Here is a 17,125-nt window from a genome sequence, read left to right on the forward strand (position 1 = left end):
TGGAATTCTTAAGATTTCCAACAGGAACATGAACTATATAGGACATGAACATCAACTATGAACTACATACTGGGACTTCCCTGATAGCTCAGTTGGTAAAGAATCCACCTGCCAATGCAGGAGACCTGGGTTTGATCCCTGGGTCAGGAGGAAAATGGCAACCCACTCCAGGATTCCTGCCTGGGAAATTCCATGGACAGAGGAGCCGGGTGGGCTACAGTCCATGGGGTCATAAAAGAGTCAGACACAAATTAGCGACTAAACAACAACATAGCATACCAGGTACCCCGGCTGACTCTCACTACAAACAGCTACCAATGTTGAAGGAAAACTGTATGACATCTTTTAAAATGCATCAAAGAACTGGCAAGTCAGCAAGGAATATACATGTCAAACAAACTTAAGCAAAGGTTGGAATTCAGATAGCAAGTGGAGCTTTGAGAGTGGGCAGCGAGGGCACCTTGCAGAACAGAGTAAGTTCTCCCCCTCCCCCCAAAAAGGGAGGTCTCTAGGGAGGGCCCTCCAGAATAAGGCAAGATCCCAAAGGGTTACATCTTAGTGGAAAGAAGATGGTACAGAAAACAGCCTATATCAAGTCACGGCACCAGATGGAGAGGGGTACCGTCCCCCTGGGAGAATCTGTAACCACTAGACAGGCCCCAGGGACTGCAGCCCAAAGTCGCACACTGTACAAGATACACTTCAGGTAGATAAAGAGAAATCCCAAAATGAAAGGATCCAATGCAAGAAGGAGTAAGGGCCAACTAAAGTAGTCAATAAGAAATAAGTGTATCTAGGGGATTCCCTAGTGATCCAGTGGTTAAGAATACGCCTCCCAATGCAAGAGTCATCGGTTCAATCCCTGGTCTGGGAAGATCCCACACGCCACAGAGCAACTGAGCCAGGGCATCACAAATACTTAGCTCACGAGCTGCAACTACTGAAGCCCGTGAGCCTCGTGCCTGCACTCAGCGACAAGAGACGCCACCGGCCGCCACAAGGAGGAGCAGCCCCCGCTCGCCCTAACCAGAGAAAGCCCATGCAGCAGTGAAGACCGCACAGCCAGAAAATGAAATCAAACAAATAAGAAACAAGTGAATCTGAACAAATACAGGACTAATGCTGTCTTCCAAAATTTAAAAAGAACTAAACTACACACCTATGGAAAAAAAGTTAAGGCAGGAGTACTAGGAATTAAAGTGTGTTAAGGTCCTAACTGCTTGGGAGTAAAGAGTAAAGACACTGACTAAAGTTAGAATTTGCAAAGTTATGTAAATTGAAAGATACGCTACGTTCATGAAACAGAAGATCAGTATCATAAAAACATCACCCCTATCCAAATTGATATGTGATAAATTCAATTCTAATAAAATTCAAAGCAATTCTAATAAAAGATTCCAACAATTTTTAGGGAATTTGATAAGCCCAATCTAAAATGAAGATAGCAAAAAGCCAAAGCCTTACCAGATACCAAGAATTGTTATATAAGAACTTAAAGGGACTCCTCTGGTCCCTTTGGCTAAGACTGGCCCAGTGTTTAAGACTCCTGCTCCCAGTGTAGGGGACCTGGGTTTGACGTCTGGTCTGGGAACTATATCCCACATGCCGCAACTAAGAGTTTACAACCTGCAAGTAAAGATCCCATGTGCCACAACTAGAAGATCACAGACCCTGCGTGCCACATCTAACACCTGGCACAGCCAAATAAATAAATAAAAGTTAGGGGAAAAAAAAGAATTTAGAAATTAAGTCGATGGGATATTGGCACACAGACAGAGATAGATGGTAAAGAGCCCAGAAAAAGACCTATACATTTGTGGACACTTGATGTACAATAATGGTTACTGGTGACTTTAATGATCCACAAGAAAGGAATTTATTTTTCAATACATAGTACTGGCTTAATCTGAAGTGCTTATCAAAAAAAAGGAAAAAAATTAGCTCCTATCTCAAACCATATAAAAAATTACTATGAACAGACTAACGGCTTTAGTGTAAAAGGAAAAAATCATAAAATGTTTGGAAGACAATATATGGGGAAATACCCTTATAAACTTGAAGTAGGGAGGAAGTTCTTAAAAAGAAATAAGAAGTGCTAACTATTAAGAAAAAGTTAATAGATGACATTAAAATTAAGAATTTCTGTTCATTAAAAAATATTAGACTGACAAGACAAGCCACAAACTGGAAGTGGATGGTTTGGGGCGGGGGGGGGGGGGGTGTCTCTGTATAATAAAAAGACAATTCAATAAAACAATGAGGGAAAATATTTAAGCAGCTGTTTCAGAGAGGCTGAAAGCTGAACAATCCATTAGTGCATGAAAAGATGCTCAACCCACTGATAACCATGAAGATGCAAACCGAAACCACAGGAGCTATCACTGAGCTTCCAACAGATTAGTACAAAGCTTAAATCTGACAATACCGATGTTTGGAGGACATGAAGTGGGAAGAACTGTCCCTTGAGCTGTAAACTGCGGACACCACTCTGGAAATGACCTGGTGTAACTCTAGTCAAACTGAAGGTGCACACACTCTAGGATTCAGTCCTCCTCCCTGGGGTGTATCCTGAGAGGCTGCACACATGCGCCCCAGGAATGGTCATAGTATCACTGTCTGTCTCAGCAAAGTACTGGAAACAAACGTCCGTCAAAAATAGAAAGAATACGTAAATTCTCACACAACAGAACATGAATCAGTGAAAACGATATGCAACATGGATTACTCTCAAGAACACGTTAAGCAAAAAATTTAGACCTTGGAAAAAACAAGATGATGTACTGAGTTCAAAAACATGCAAAATTAAATAAAGTAACGTTGTTTAGCAACACAAACACATGTGTTAAAACTAAAGAAAAGCAAGAAACAGGAATTCCCTAGCGCTCCAGTGGTTAAGACGCAGCACTTGCAGTGTCATGGCCTGGATTCAGTCTCTGGTCAGGGGACTAAGATCCCACAAGCCACGGGACCAGAAAACCAGTAGAGAAAAAAGAAAAGCATGAAAACAGTAAAAGCGAACTCCGTGATTCCGTGGGAGGGAGTGGGGCGGGAGCAGGGAGGGGCGCTGCAGAGGCAAAGGCAGCACTCTTCTGTGAGGGCTCGGTGGCAGGTGTACGAGTGCTCCTCGCATGCTCACCCTTCGGGCGCTACCTACTCTTTTCTATCTACTCAGTATTCAGCAAGACAGCTTACAGAATTAACCAGTGTTATTTCTGACTTTAAGCCGTGACTTGAAGCATTAACCTGGGCCACTGACTGAGTTATACTCAACCAGGAGCGTCTCTGACAGGGGCCCACCCAGCCCTGAGACTAGAGATGAGGAAGGCCTCAGCGTCGGCTCCTGAGCTGGAGACCACTCCCCACTGGGCCCTGGAGCCTTCCCCTCAGGACAGGAAAGGCAAGGTCAGCAGAGGAAGTGGGGTGGGTGGGGTAGGGGGAACAGGTTCTACTGCCAGAGCTTTTAAGACCAGAAGCTGAGTACATTTCTGAGGTGACAATGAGCCCACCAGGGCTGCTTTCGGCAGACTCCCAGCAGGAAGTGCCGCCTCTGAGCTCCTGTCACTGCTCTTTAGAGTCGAGTGAGCAACTCTCAGCGCTAACCCTGCCCCCCGCTTCCTTCCTCTGAAGCTCAAGGCTGACCTCTCCAACTCCTAACAAGCGGGTAAGAGCCCACGTCCGGGCTTTCTGTACCATCTGTGACTACATCGTTGAGGTCAACCATAGGCGACCCTCAGACTCTTAAGCTACTGATCCCCACGAGGACCTCTGAGAGGGCCAGACACCTGGAGCAAACGCCAAAATCACTCGCTGCTAAAACGCCTACTCTTTGTGACCTCTATTATTTCAATCATTGAAAAATGTGGCTGGTGAAAGTAGATTATGGTAAATTATGGTCTCTAGGATGATATGCTTTGTGCACAAAATGTACTTGGAGGTTTTCATTTCCTGTGAGGTTGGAGTCCCTTCCTCTGGTGGTGTCCATTACCCTGCCATACACCAGGTCTGAGAACCTATGCCACCCGTGTGGCACTATCCTTGGGGGAATTCCAGGATGGTAGAGACTGGGTTTTTTTTGTGGCAAACTGTATCAACTGAAGCTCTGTCCACAGAGGCTGCCCTTTTGGCATTCTAGACTGAAGGCTCAGTTTATGTGCAACAAAATCAAGGCACGTGACCCTTTAAAATATCTCCCCTCCACACACATACAGACACGCATGAGCACACAGACGCAGCCAAGAGTTACCTAGGACGGGAACCGGGTCAGACCTGAGAGGGTCACTCACTTTCCTATCCTAGGCATTTTTCTTCCTCAACTCTGCACGTTTTCTCTCTTCACCCTCACAGGTTGTTGTTAGATCATCCTCTCCTAACTAACACATGGTAACACTAGATACCAACTGTGGACTCAAAGACTAAATAAAGCATTTTACATGCATTACTTCATTAATAATTCCACCCAATAAAGCTAGCGTGAGGTCATCATTATTCCCACTACACAACCAAGGAAATGGAGGCTTAGAGAGATCAAGTACTTCGTCCAAAGGCTCACAGCTAGTAAGTACAAGGACCAGATATGTTAGGCTCAAGTATCTTTGACTTAGAAGTTCATGCTTCTAACCAGCAGCCTGTACCCCAGAGATTCTCTGCTGTTTTTTGTTGTCAAGTTGCTCTATTGTGTCTGACTCTTTGCAACCCCATGAGCTGTAGCCCACCAAGCTCCTCTGTCCATGGGATTCTCCAGGCAAGAATACTGCAATGGTATTGCCATTTCCTTCTCCAGAGGATCTTCCTGACCCAGGGACTGATCCCACATCTCCTGCATTGGCAGGTGGATTCTTTACCACTGAGCCACCTGGGAAGCCCTCAGAGGTTCTTAGTTGAGGGCAGTTCTGCCCTGGGAGACACAAGGCCTCCTCTTGAGACATTTCCATTTGTCACAGCTGGAGGTAGACGGGAGCTGCTGGCACCTGTGGGCAGAGGCCAAGGGTGGTACTCAGCACCCTGAAGTGCACAAGACGGCCCCCATGACAAAGACTCAGCAAGCCCCAAACGGCAACCACGTCAAAGCTGAGAAACTGCTCTACTGGAAAAAGACAGACAGAAACAGTCTCTGACCTAAACTCTCGTAGTTTAGGTCATGGTTCACCACGTTCTCATGCCATGTTACACACAGATACCAAGGAAACCATCACGTGTCCTCTTTCATCAACAGCATGCCAAACCCTCATCACACTGGAGGTCTCGCTAGCCCCACTGGCTGAGCATCCATTCATTCCAGTGTTTACTGAGCACCAGCTCCATGCCAGGAAATGATCCACACAGTGGGAACACCTAGAGAAACAAGGCCCTGTCACTGCAGGGCCTGAGCTGCTTGTGGTCTCACAGGCAGACAGGTGAGGAAACCCGTAACATCACAGGAGGTAAGAATGTACCGTGAGACCTTAGATGGATGCTAGGAAGTCAGAGGAGGAGCTCAAAGTCAGCTGAGGAGGGAGTGGGAAGGGTGGGTAGGACTAGGAGAAAGTTTTCCAGAAGCATTTGAGCTTGAAGCAGTTAACCAGGCAGAGAGAATCCTTTCCTTCCCGAAGAACCCCTCACCAGCCCTTTCAGAGGACAGCCTCTGAAAATCCAGATGGACCACCTTAATTAGAAAGCTTGGCAGAACTCCTGAGAAAAACAGGGAGTACGCAGAGCAGTCCCTAATCCTCTGAGTACAACCTGGACAACCTGTCTCAAGACAGACAGACCACAACCTGGCTTCCCCAGTGGTTTGGGCCTTCTTTGACTGCAGTCTGAACCAGTCTCTCTGGCTTCAAACCATCCCGCACCCTGCAGCAGGAGGAAACCGACATGTTCACAGCAGGCCCTGTGAACTACATGCTTGATTTCCCATAATTCTCAAAACAGTTCTCTGAAGTAAACACTGTTACCGCTGTCCCACAGATGAGGAAACCGAGGCACAGCAGTGGAGTAACTGGCCCTCAGGACAGAGAGCCTCTAACCAGGGAAGCAGAGATACACACCTGACCCCACAGTCCTTGCGGCCTCCATCTGCAGGGACCTTTCTAACGCAATCCAAAGCACGTCGTGGACTGTGACTCTTCACCACCTCACAGAGCCCTCCAACATCGGTCATCCTTCTGTGCTCCACACAACTTCTGAACAGACTGCTGGCATTTCCAACACTGTACTGTGATTGCACACGTGCTCAGCTGCATCTGACTCTTTTTGACCCTATGGACTGTAATCTGCCAGGCTCCTCTGTCCATGGGATTTCCCAGGCAAGAATACTGGAGTGGGTTGCCATTTCTTCCTCCAGGGTCACTTCTTGACCTCCAGGGGCACTCCCGCATCTCCTGCATTGGCAGGTGGATTCTTTACCACTAAGCCACCTGGGAAGCACATACCATGATTACCATGTGGCTAAGAGCGCCCTGATCGCGGGATCCAGCTCCCTCATCTCCACAGCCTGAGCCCCCAGTGCAGTGTAGACACATCAAGCACAGAAAACACCAGCTGTGTAAGCAAGCCTGAACTCGCTGGGCCCAAGCAACATGAACAACTCAAAGCCAAAGGGGCCTGCCTCAGGGGCCCAGAGGCCTAAGGAACACATCCCACTCCGTTTCACCAGTGAGTGGACTTCCCTCGGGCCTACTGTCAGAGTCAGCAATCCAGTCACACTGGGGACAGAACAGGTTCTCTCAGCCAGCTTTCCCTCCAGCACTGGAACAGTCGTGATTCCTCCTTTGGTGTACACCAGAGGCGGGGGTTTGGGGACACATTGTACAAAAATAAGTATATTTAAACATTAGAACCTTAAAAGGAAAGGGTATGTGCTCCCTACTCGTTCTCTCTCTGCCACACGGCGTGCATACACAGTGGCAGGGCCAGAGCAGCCTGCTCAGTCCACGAGACAGAAGCCTGGGTCTGAGCAAGGAGAGCCACACGATCAACGGACCCTTGCTTCTGGATGACTCACAGAACAGAGACAGCTGCCCTGACCAGTTCTGGACTGCCCACTTCCAGACTGTTACGGGACAGGAATAAATTTCTATATCCTTTCAACCACTGTATTTTGGAGCATTTTAGATTGTATGTAATTAAAACAAGGTGTGAACACTGCCCAGGGATTAACCTAGCAAGATCTTTGTCAGCAAAACGACAACATTATCAACATTCTCCTAACCAAACTACCTAGGGTTTTGTCATTACTGTACACTTTTAAAGAAAAAGTTTTCTTGAAAAGGTGAGTTGAATCACGCTGTGTCTAGAGGAGGACGAACAAACTGACCTCCTGGTTTGTTTCATCCTTGAGTCTTAACAGACATACCTCAGATTTCCAAGTAGCCCAGGCTACTCTGGACAGTTTGACGGGGGAAACTCCAGCTTGGCTCTCCTCCTCCAGATCATTACCTGAATCAAAAACCAAGTGGGAAATCTGATGAGAACCTGTAGGATTCTAAGAGCTGCTCTGTATCCACCAAACACAGGCAAATGCAGAGCACTGAGCGCAGAGCCTGGCACAACAAAGTCAGTGCTCAATAAATGTTACACTGGATTGTCACTGGGCTGCTGCATGCCAGACCCTGTGCTGGAGAGCTGGGACACAAAGATGAATAAACCTAGTCCCAGTCCCTACAACTCAGGAAAGCCCCCTACACTCAGGAAAGCCTGCTGACCGAAAGACATAGCACAAGGTTGATAAGCAAAAGCAACGAGGCTGTGCCCAAGGAGTCTTGCAGCACTAGCATTCCCCTGGGATGTCCCAGATCCCGTGCTTCTCACTCCAGACCCTCACCCCGGTGACATGTCCCTTCCCATAACTGTAGAGACCTATGATGGATGCTAGATCACCACAGGACAGCTCCATCTGAATGTTTTACTGCATTTACTACAGACATGTTCAAAACAAAATTTATCTTCCCTCCTTAAACCCCCTCCCCATTCTGTTCCCTACCCCAGCGAGCAGCATCACATCCACCAGTTAAAAACTCGGAGCCAACCCGGACCTCTCCCCCAGCCACTAAATCCCCCATCTAAGTCATCACCAACTTTGGTCAAGTCTACCTCCAACACATCTCTCCCCACGTTCTGCCTCTAGTCTAACTCGAGGCAATGGTCATCTCTCACTGCCACAGTTCTAATAGCCTCTTAACGGGTCTCCAGGGCCATTCCCTTTAGTCTTCACTAGAGTGATCTTTCTAATCCACAAATCTGATTCTTAAATGTGTCCTCACTAACCCAAAACTGCAAGTCCACAACTAGGTTTAAAAGCCTCCCTAGGGGAGATTCCACTACAGGATCCGTGGTTGGTGAACTAAGGATACCTCATGCCCCATGCCTGCTTCCCTTCCCCAAAACAAGACCCCTGAGGACCAGACCATAGATTAGTCTCTTTTATCTCTGTCCCCAGGCAGCTTTCTCACACATTCCATCTTCAACTAAGAATACTCTTCCCCTTTTCTGCCTGCATTTCCTTCAGTTCTGTTTCCTGGGGAACAGAAGCCTTCCTGGAGTCACCTAAACTGAGTGAGGTGCCTCTACTCAGTGTTTCCAGAGCAAGAACTTTTCTGCTTTTCTTCCATCAGATCAGAATTGCCTACATTTCTGTATGTCTCCCACGTGAGTTTCTGAGTTCTGGGTGATGATGATGATACAAAAAATAACAGCAACAAACACACACAGCATTTACTTTGTGCCAGCAAGCCTTCTCTACACTTTACCCCTGTTATCTCACTGAACCTTTATAATCGGTTTAGGAGGCAGATTTCATTCTCAACTCTCTTTAAGAATGAGGAAACTGAGGCAGGAGGCGAGGAACCAACGTGCTTAAGGACACAGTTGGCAAGCACCGAGACAGGATTCAAACCCGGCTGCTTGGTTCCACAGCCGAACTTTGAAACCACGACGCCGGTCTGGGTCACTCGCTCCATCCTCAGAATCCACGAGGAGCTGAACCAGTCTGCCGAGCGAACGAAAGAATGAAATGATCCCATACGGGCAGCATCGGTCTCCACCACGACCAGCTCCTCCAGGCCCTCGCAGGCATGTGTCCTCGACCCCGCCGGCCAAAGAGCGCGGCGCCGGCAGCCCGCCAGCCCGCGGCCTCAGAAGACCCACCCGGCGGCGCGCCGGCGCGAGGGGCGGTGACAGCCGCGCGGCGGGGGCGGAGCAGCTACCAGCTGGGTGTCCGCCCGGAGTCGACTCGCGCTGCCTCACCCGGACGACGAGTCCGGCCCGCCCGCTCGCCGGGCAGCGCCCTGCACCCTCAAGTTGTGCGGGTCCCCCTCAGTCCGGGATCCCCTCAGTCCCGGTTCCGGTCCCAGTCCACCTCCCTCCGTTCACCCACACAACCGTCCCCGGCGTCCCGCCGCGCCCCATCCTCCGCCGCCTCCGCCTGATTCCTGGGACAACCCCCCACCCCCACCCCCGGCCCCGATGCTTGCTCACCCTCACCCGCCATGTCCCGGACCCCACCGCGGCGGGAGGGGCGTCACGGCCGCGAGAAGGCGGGACGGCACTTCTGAACAGAGAAAGGGCGCCGCCATGTTAGAGTCGGGAGGAACCGACCGCGCTGGCTTCCCAACGCAACTTCCGGCGCATGAGCAGCGCCCGCCCTAGGAGTAGCTCTCGGACACGCGCATGCGCCTAGTAATCCAGCCGGTCTGTGAAACAGACTACGCTTAGAAATGTCCTTGGGTTAGGAAGCGTTCAACCCTTCCTTGAAAGTTTTACACTTCAAACGTAAAAGTAACAGCTTTTACGTGTTCAGCGCTTCCTGTGTGCCAGGGACTGTGTTAACCGCTTTACGAGCATTATCTCAAGTCCTCTCACCATCATACAATAGTATTTTTCTCCCACTTTGAAGAAGGGAAAACGTAGTTTCAGGGTAAATGAATTGCTCGTTGTCACGCTTATTGCGAGTGGTGAAGCAGAGATGTGAACCTAGTTGTGGCTTCAAAGCTGTTACGTTTTTCTACCTTCTGAGCTAAACATCACCCCTTTCCCTGTTTAGGAGATGTCCAGGGTTAGCCTGTGTGGGAATGAGGGTGCCTGAAAACAAAAGTCAGCTTGCAGACTTCACCAGCGCCTCTGTGGTGTCGTCCCAGCTTTTCAGCACCACCAGGCCATTGACTTTTCTACTTCCTAGTTCTCCTTTCTTCATTTTTGACCCTGTTTATTTTCATGATCCATAGCTTTAACAACACCCTTGCAACCACCCTGATCTCTTTTGCTCTCTTGTCTGTTTGTCACGTGGATTTCGTTAAGAATTTCAACCCTGGATGAATCTGTTGCAGGAAGGGGGACCCCTTCCAGGGCCCAAAACTGGGCTCTTGTCTAACACCCAGAAATGAATTGTCCAAGGAGACACATGTGCTGATAAAGCAAGAGATTTTATTGGGAAAGGGCACCCGGGTGGAGAGCAGGAGGGTAAGGGAACCCAGGAGAACTGCTCTGCCGAGTGGCTTGCAGTCTTGGGTTTTATGGTGATGGGATTTGTTTCCGGGTAGTCTTTGGCCAATCATTCTAATTCAGAGTCTTTCCTGGTGGCGCACGCATCAGCCAAGATGGATGCTAGCGAGAGGGATCCTGGGAAGTGGACAGACACACGGTGTCTCCTTTTGACCTTTCCTGAACTCTTTTGGTTGGTGGTGGCTTATTAGTTCCGTATTCATTACCAGGATCTCCTGTCATAAAACAATTCATGCAAATGGTTACTATGGTGCCTGGCCAGGGTGGGCGGTTTCAATCAGTGTGCTTCCCCTAACAACTCCCCCCCGAGAGACTTCATACTCAAGATGCTTCTTGGGAATTGGGGCTGAGGTCTCTTTCTTCTGTAACTTCCTGCTGTGCCTGGGCGTAGGTCTGCCTAGCAGAGCAGAAGTCTCTCTCTACCTGATCTAAGTTGGGGTGTTCCATATCTGAAACCAGCTTTCACTCTTGTAATAACAGCATTTTAGTTTGAAACTGTTGGCGCCTCTCAGAGATGAAATAGACAGGGGCCAAACAGGAGACCTAAAAGTATGGTCATCACTGGTCCCCAGAAACAGGAGGCAACATTTGGGGTGAGGGCTGCAGGGTTTGTGACTTTTTTTTTTTTTTTTTTTGATTGGCTGTTGGTGAAGCAACTGAGCTGTGCTCCAGGAATCTTGTGTTTAGTCTGAAGTTACCATCCTCCACCTGGATGGGGGCTCCAGTTCTGTAGAAGAACTCAAAAGACATTGTTATGCATATTTCTTTGAGTAGGAACTAGGACCCTGTCTCAAGGCTGTACCACCATTTGATTGTTTCTCCTCTGTTTCTGTATTCCCTCCCTTCCCTGATTTGCAATTGTTTGAATCCACCCTTTGGAACTCAGGGAAAGTCAAGGAGGCTGAATGAAGCCTATATCCTACAGATAAGAAATGGAGAACACACAGCAGATCTGTACTCCCGAATAGCCACCCCACAGAGTCCTGTTCAGTTTTAATTTAGGGAACAGGGCAACTATGACTGTGATAACTTCCTGTCAAAATGGAGCATAGGACTGCCTCAACTGGGAGAAGAGACACTGAATTGGAAGTATTCCTGAGTTCCAAGTCCTAGATCTGAGCCCTGTATGATTAAAATCTCAATCTCTTGGTCTGCCATTTTGTTGTAACAGACCCAATTAGTCATAGCTGGAGGAGGGATAACTGGAATTTTAGTAGACAAAATAATTTTTTTTTTTTTTAGAAGAATAGATCTGAAACCCAGTCTGTACCTGGCACTTCGGGGAGACTTTTAGCCAGGTGGCCAGTTGCCTAGTTTTATAAAAAGTAAGGTATAAGTTACTAGCTTCCAGCAGACATTGTTTTGAGAATGGTGGCATCTAAGCCTGACACGACTCAGAAAACTCAAGTGTTTAGCAATACAAGGTCTAGTCTGAAATTACACCCATAGTAACACCTGGTTATTCCCCAGGATGTCTGAACCATAGCTGAGTACTCTATTTTGACTTTTAGTTGTAAAATTTTCCTTAATAGCCAAAGCAGATGTCACCATTAATGATGTCAGTTTTTCTCTAGGTATGAGAAGATGCAAGAATTGGGACTCATAAAATCTCTTGAAAAGATCTAACTATCTGAAGGCCTGTTCTGCCAGGTTTTTTTAGAGCACAGAGTGCCTCATTCCTGATTTTCACCCTGAGCTCCTTTCAGGGCCGTTGAAAGTCAGCAGTTGCAGTGGCCATGACTTACTCTCTGTAGATGCAGATGGCCAAGTGTCAATCTTCAGTTGGCAGAGCCCCTTTTTGCTCACAAACTTGACCATGATTTTGAGGGGGGCATTTCATAACCATTTTATCCCATGGTGCTGAGAATGTCCATTCTCAGGTTTGGCAAAGGTTTTGTTGTCAGGCCACTCAATGTGCTATTACTGGACTAGGCCATTAAACAGTATCCAAAATTCTCTGGACCACCTGTCTTACTAGCCTCTTGGTCCAGGAAAACATTCCCTCTTGTTGCCTTTTCTCATATCTAGAGTTACACTTTATCATCATTGATGTCATAGGGAACTATATATTATTCTATCAGAGGCCTCAGTCACACATTTGGCAGTGTAAGAAACAGCAATTTTGTAAAACAGGTGAAATATAAAGAACATAGCCAGCAGTATTAGTAAAGTCACAAGTAAGACTTAAGAGCTTCCATTAGATGTAGCCCAGTATATCCCAGGTCATCTGACTTAGTCTACCCTGTACGAATCTTTATCTTTCAGGGAAATTATACATTGGCACCACCGTATAAGGCACATAGCCCAGTTTTCTAGTGTTACTAGACTGATTATCCTTAGTATGATTTTTCCAACACAGAGGAGACTTTAAACCTAAATTACCATAGCCTGGTGTTATCTATATAAATCCTTCTCATAATTGTGGGAGATTTCTTTCTCCTTTGCTGAAACTTTTCTTGCTGCTCTGATTGAGCTTGAGTAATAGAAAAAAGCTCAAATTTATGGCCAGAGTCAGAGCAGGCATTATTAATTGGCCCAGTGAGGGGATCCCATCTAGTAATATTACAGTGACCTGAATACGACTATAATTTTTTTTAAGTGAATTTTCTCAGGGCCAACCAGTTAGAGCCTTGTAGTAGAGAAATTTACTAAAGTAACCCAGAGCTAGACATAGGTAATTGGCCACAAACCCAACAATTGGATTGATTTCTAAAACTAGCATAGGATCAGGCCTATGATAAAAAAGCATTTGATTTATATGCAAAGGTCTAAGAAGTCAAGAAAACATTATAAATGATCATATGAATCAGATCCAACCTCTTGGGCAAGCTGTCTACCTCTGATGTCGTTGTCTTCTCATCCTGGTGTAGGGTAGTTTCTCTTGTTTGAGCATCATTAAGGTGAGATCAGGTCAGCCGTCTTCTCTATAGACCAATCCAGGGCCTTAAGTGGGAATTAATCTAAGAGTTAATTTCCCTTCCGTTTCATTGTGCAAGAGCTAGTTAAGAGTACCTGATAAAAAAAAAAAAAAGAGTACCTGATAAAAAGTCCTTCCATCCAGGTTGAAGACAGTCCCTTAAATTATGTCTTTTTCCAGTCCTGGTTACAGGTCATGAGGCATCTGATCTTTATCCAAAGATAGATTACTGAGATAAGCTTCAGAAACAAACTTAGGGTGTTCTTTAAGAATTCAATTAAATTTTACATTAATATCACATAACAGCAAAGAACTATCCAAGAAGTGAGTCTTACTACATGCAGACCTCCATTAACAAACTGGGACTTAACACTTTTTGAAATATCTTTTTCTCCCTAAAGTTACCCTCATTTTTATCAAATACAACCAAATTAAGGCTAGTTTGTTTGCAAAATAGATCTGTTCTCACTAATTTTGGTCTGATGATTTATATAACCATAATTGATTATAGACTTTTTATTTTGCTGAAACACTTACAGGATCTCAGACTGAACTTTTAATATAAACAGGGCTGGGAAACTCACACCAGAGGCTCATCACAGATCTTGCCTAACAAACCTAGGTGAACTCTTCCCTTTTTAAGGTCTCAAAAATTCCTTGAGATTTTTGTACCTGTTAGTGAGACAGCCTTCCTAGCTCATTTGATAAACTTACTGGAAACCTAAGAGTTTCAAATTTCTGGAGGAGTCAGATAGAGAGGAAATATAATTGTTTTGTTCATAACGTATAATTTTACCAAATTATTTTCACAATTAGTTTGAGAGGAAGGTTTTCCTTACTCCCGGAAAACACGAGATTCAAACCTCGTTATGGTTTCAGATAGAAACCATAAAAGTTATAAACATATTCGCTGGTTCATTTAGTCCTTTGTTAACTTTTGTGAGGTCATCAGGTTTCTCATTAGAACACCAAGACATATCAAAATGTTAAGAACTCCATATAATTTCTAGGATATCTGTATTAGTAATTTTACCATACATTATAACATGACCAGATTTATTACACATTTGATAATCTTTTTCATGTAATTTAACCAACCAAATAAACACACTTTAATATCTCTCTTTGGGATGTTTCAGGGGCCCTCTGAAGCACCTCAAATTTAGCTAGAGGTCAAAGGAACTTCAAAAGAATTCAATTTAGGAAGTTTTATCGAAAAGATCAATTAAAAGCATTTAGAACATTTGGTCAGATTTAGTCAATGTTGATAGGTGTATCATCTAGCTTGTTGATGTGTCACAATGGGCTAAATACCAAGGCTCAAGGTCTAGTGAAAGTCAGCTCAGCCATCTTGGACCTAATTGACTCTAACCAGTTTTCTTATGACTGTGTCATTCCTAACAAAATCCATTTATCTAACTAATTGTAATCCAATTTTAGAAAATCCTGATCGTGCATAACTCTTTTTAGTATTTTTTCATACTTTTTTACTGAAAGCACACTTCCTGCTTTCGTTTAGCAACCAAGAGCTAACTTTTATATTAGCATTTTATAGATTGGTGAGCATAAATACCAGTGATAATTTCTAAAACCCTTGCTTTCTTAAAACATTTTAGGATGACATCAAATATTATTCATTTATAGTCCCAAATCTCTTTAGTTTTTCTGTAAAAGGAAATCAGTGTTTAGTAGTAAATGTTTCAAAATCTTATTTCATTTGGAAATGACCTAATTATTTAATAGACTTCCAATACTTAGTTTAGCACAACCCTTAGAAATTCAATTTATGCCAATTTGGGGAGACTATTGTAGACAGATATTCTTAAAGAATAATTATTCTTAATAGAGTTTATATACAAACTCATACCTCATTTACATTTTTTGGAAGTTTTTTCACTCAAGGTAATTTCCTTGTTGACAAACTTGTAACAGGTATAATATTTAACTTATATTAAACCTAGGTACAATGAAAATATTCTACTTGATGCTAATTACTCTAAGACATGTCTATATTAGATAGGCCAACAAACAAACATTAATATCATGTATTTAATACTGAATATTTCCCAGTTCACCTGAACCTGGAATTTATTGTTTAATTTAGAATCATTTGATTTGTAAGCGCTTACCTTTTTTTAAGCCAATTAAATAGAGCTCATTTACAAATTAACCTAAAAAATATTACCCAGAAACAAAGACATACCAAGACATATTTAGACAGACACAGTGCAAGATCTAGCTTCATTTTCTAAGTTTGGTCATGAATTAGATATTACAATATAAAATTAACTAGTTTATTTAAAAAGTTGAAATAAATAACATTTTTAAAGGCTTCTTTCCTTTTTCTCTCAGTCTCAGGAGTTAGAGATGGTCTAGATGAGTGGTCCTGAAAGCCCTGGTCTCAAGGCACAGGGAAAGAAAATCAAGTTCTAACAAAACGGCGGCAGGTCTAAGTGGTGACCAGACAAAGCAAAATGGCCGTCACAAATCACAACTCAGAACAGAGTTAAAACACACACATATAAACCTGGCAGTCCTCATCAGACACTCCCTTAAATACAAGAATACAGTCTCTCAGAAAACCTTCTATTGAGACACAAAACTTCAGATGTCTTCAAAGATTTCAAAAGGAGGAAAGGAAGCCAGGTTGAAAGAAGGAGGAGGAGGAGGCAGGAAAGGGGGGCAAAAGGGGTGGCCTTACAGACGTCTCCTGCCACCTGCAGACACCCAGGCGCTACGGGACTTTCCCCTGGGCTTCCAGAAAAGGGAGGACTGGAACTCGGCCCTACCAGAAACAAGACCAGAAAATTCGAGTTCTCTGCCAAGAGGAGGTGATCAGTCTCCAATCCTCAGCTCAAGCTGAGGCCCTTCGACCAGACTCCTGCATCCAGGACCGGGGGACTAGAAAAACGGGAAGGATAGGAAGGGCTAAGGAGGGAAAGAGAGAGGGAAGGGGAGGGAAGTCAATAAAGTCTCTTGTTCCTTACCGGTCAGGGCACTCTGGCCAGTTGTCCGTGTCAGGAGCAGACCAGGGAAAAAAGGGTCCCAGTTGCGGCTGCTGGGTCTGGTCCATTGGCGGGCAAGCTGGCCCCTGAGTACCCCGAGTGGTCAGGATGTCAGTCTCAGCGAAGAAGAATCCCACCAGAGTTGCCATTTGTTGCAGGAAGGGGGACCCCTTCCAGGGCCCAAAACTGGGCTCTTGTCTAACACCCAGAAATGAACTGTCCAAGGAGACACATGTGCTGATAAAGCAAGAGATTTTACTGGGAAAGGGCACCCGGGCGGAGAGCAGGAGGGTAAGGGAACCCAGGAGAACTGCTCTGCCTCTTGGCTCGCAGTCTTGGGTTTTATGGTGATGGGATTAGTTTCCGGGTGGTCTTTGGCCAATCATTCTAATTCAGAGACTTTCCTGGTGGCGCACGCATCAGCCAAGATGGATGCTAGCGAGAGGGATCCTGGGAAGTGGACAGACACGCGGTGTTTCTTTCTGACCTTTCCTGAACTCTTCTGGCTGGTGGTGGCTTATTAGTTCCGTATTCCTTACCAGGATCTCCTGTCATAAAACAGCTCATGCGAACGGTTACTGTGGTGCCTGACCAGGGCGGGCGGTTTCAGTCAGCGTGCTTCCCCTGACAACTCCAACTGCTCCTCTCTCCCTTTGCTGACACCTAAGGAGCCAAGCACAAGCGGAGAAAGTACCCAGTGGGGCAGACTGTTCTCTACAGACCCATGGCT

At 45.6% G+C, this 17,125-nt stretch overlaps 1 long non-coding RNA gene across 1 annotated transcript in view; it reads right to left on the reverse strand.

Moving 5' to 3' along the window:
* Nucleotides 1–9,577, reverse strand: part of LOC136164627 (uncharacterized) — a 29,728-nt gene extending 20,151 nt beyond the window's left edge. The window contains exons 1-2 of the long non-coding RNA XR_010662385.1: nucleotides 9,451–9,577; nucleotides 7,331–7,413 (exon numbers count right to left, since the gene is read on the reverse strand). This is a non-coding gene — a long non-coding RNA (uncharacterized lncRNA). The remainder of the gene's footprint in view (nucleotides 1–7,330; nucleotides 7,414–9,450) is intronic.
* Between the last annotated feature and the right edge of the window lie 7,548 nt (nucleotides 9,578–17,125).

Source organism: Muntiacus reevesi, chromosome 3 (assembly GCF_963930625.1).
Source record: "Muntiacus reevesi chromosome 3, mMunRee1.1, whole genome shotgun sequence".
Classification (NCBI taxonomy): Eukaryota; Metazoa; Chordata; class Mammalia; order Artiodactyla; family Cervidae; genus Muntiacus; species Muntiacus reevesi.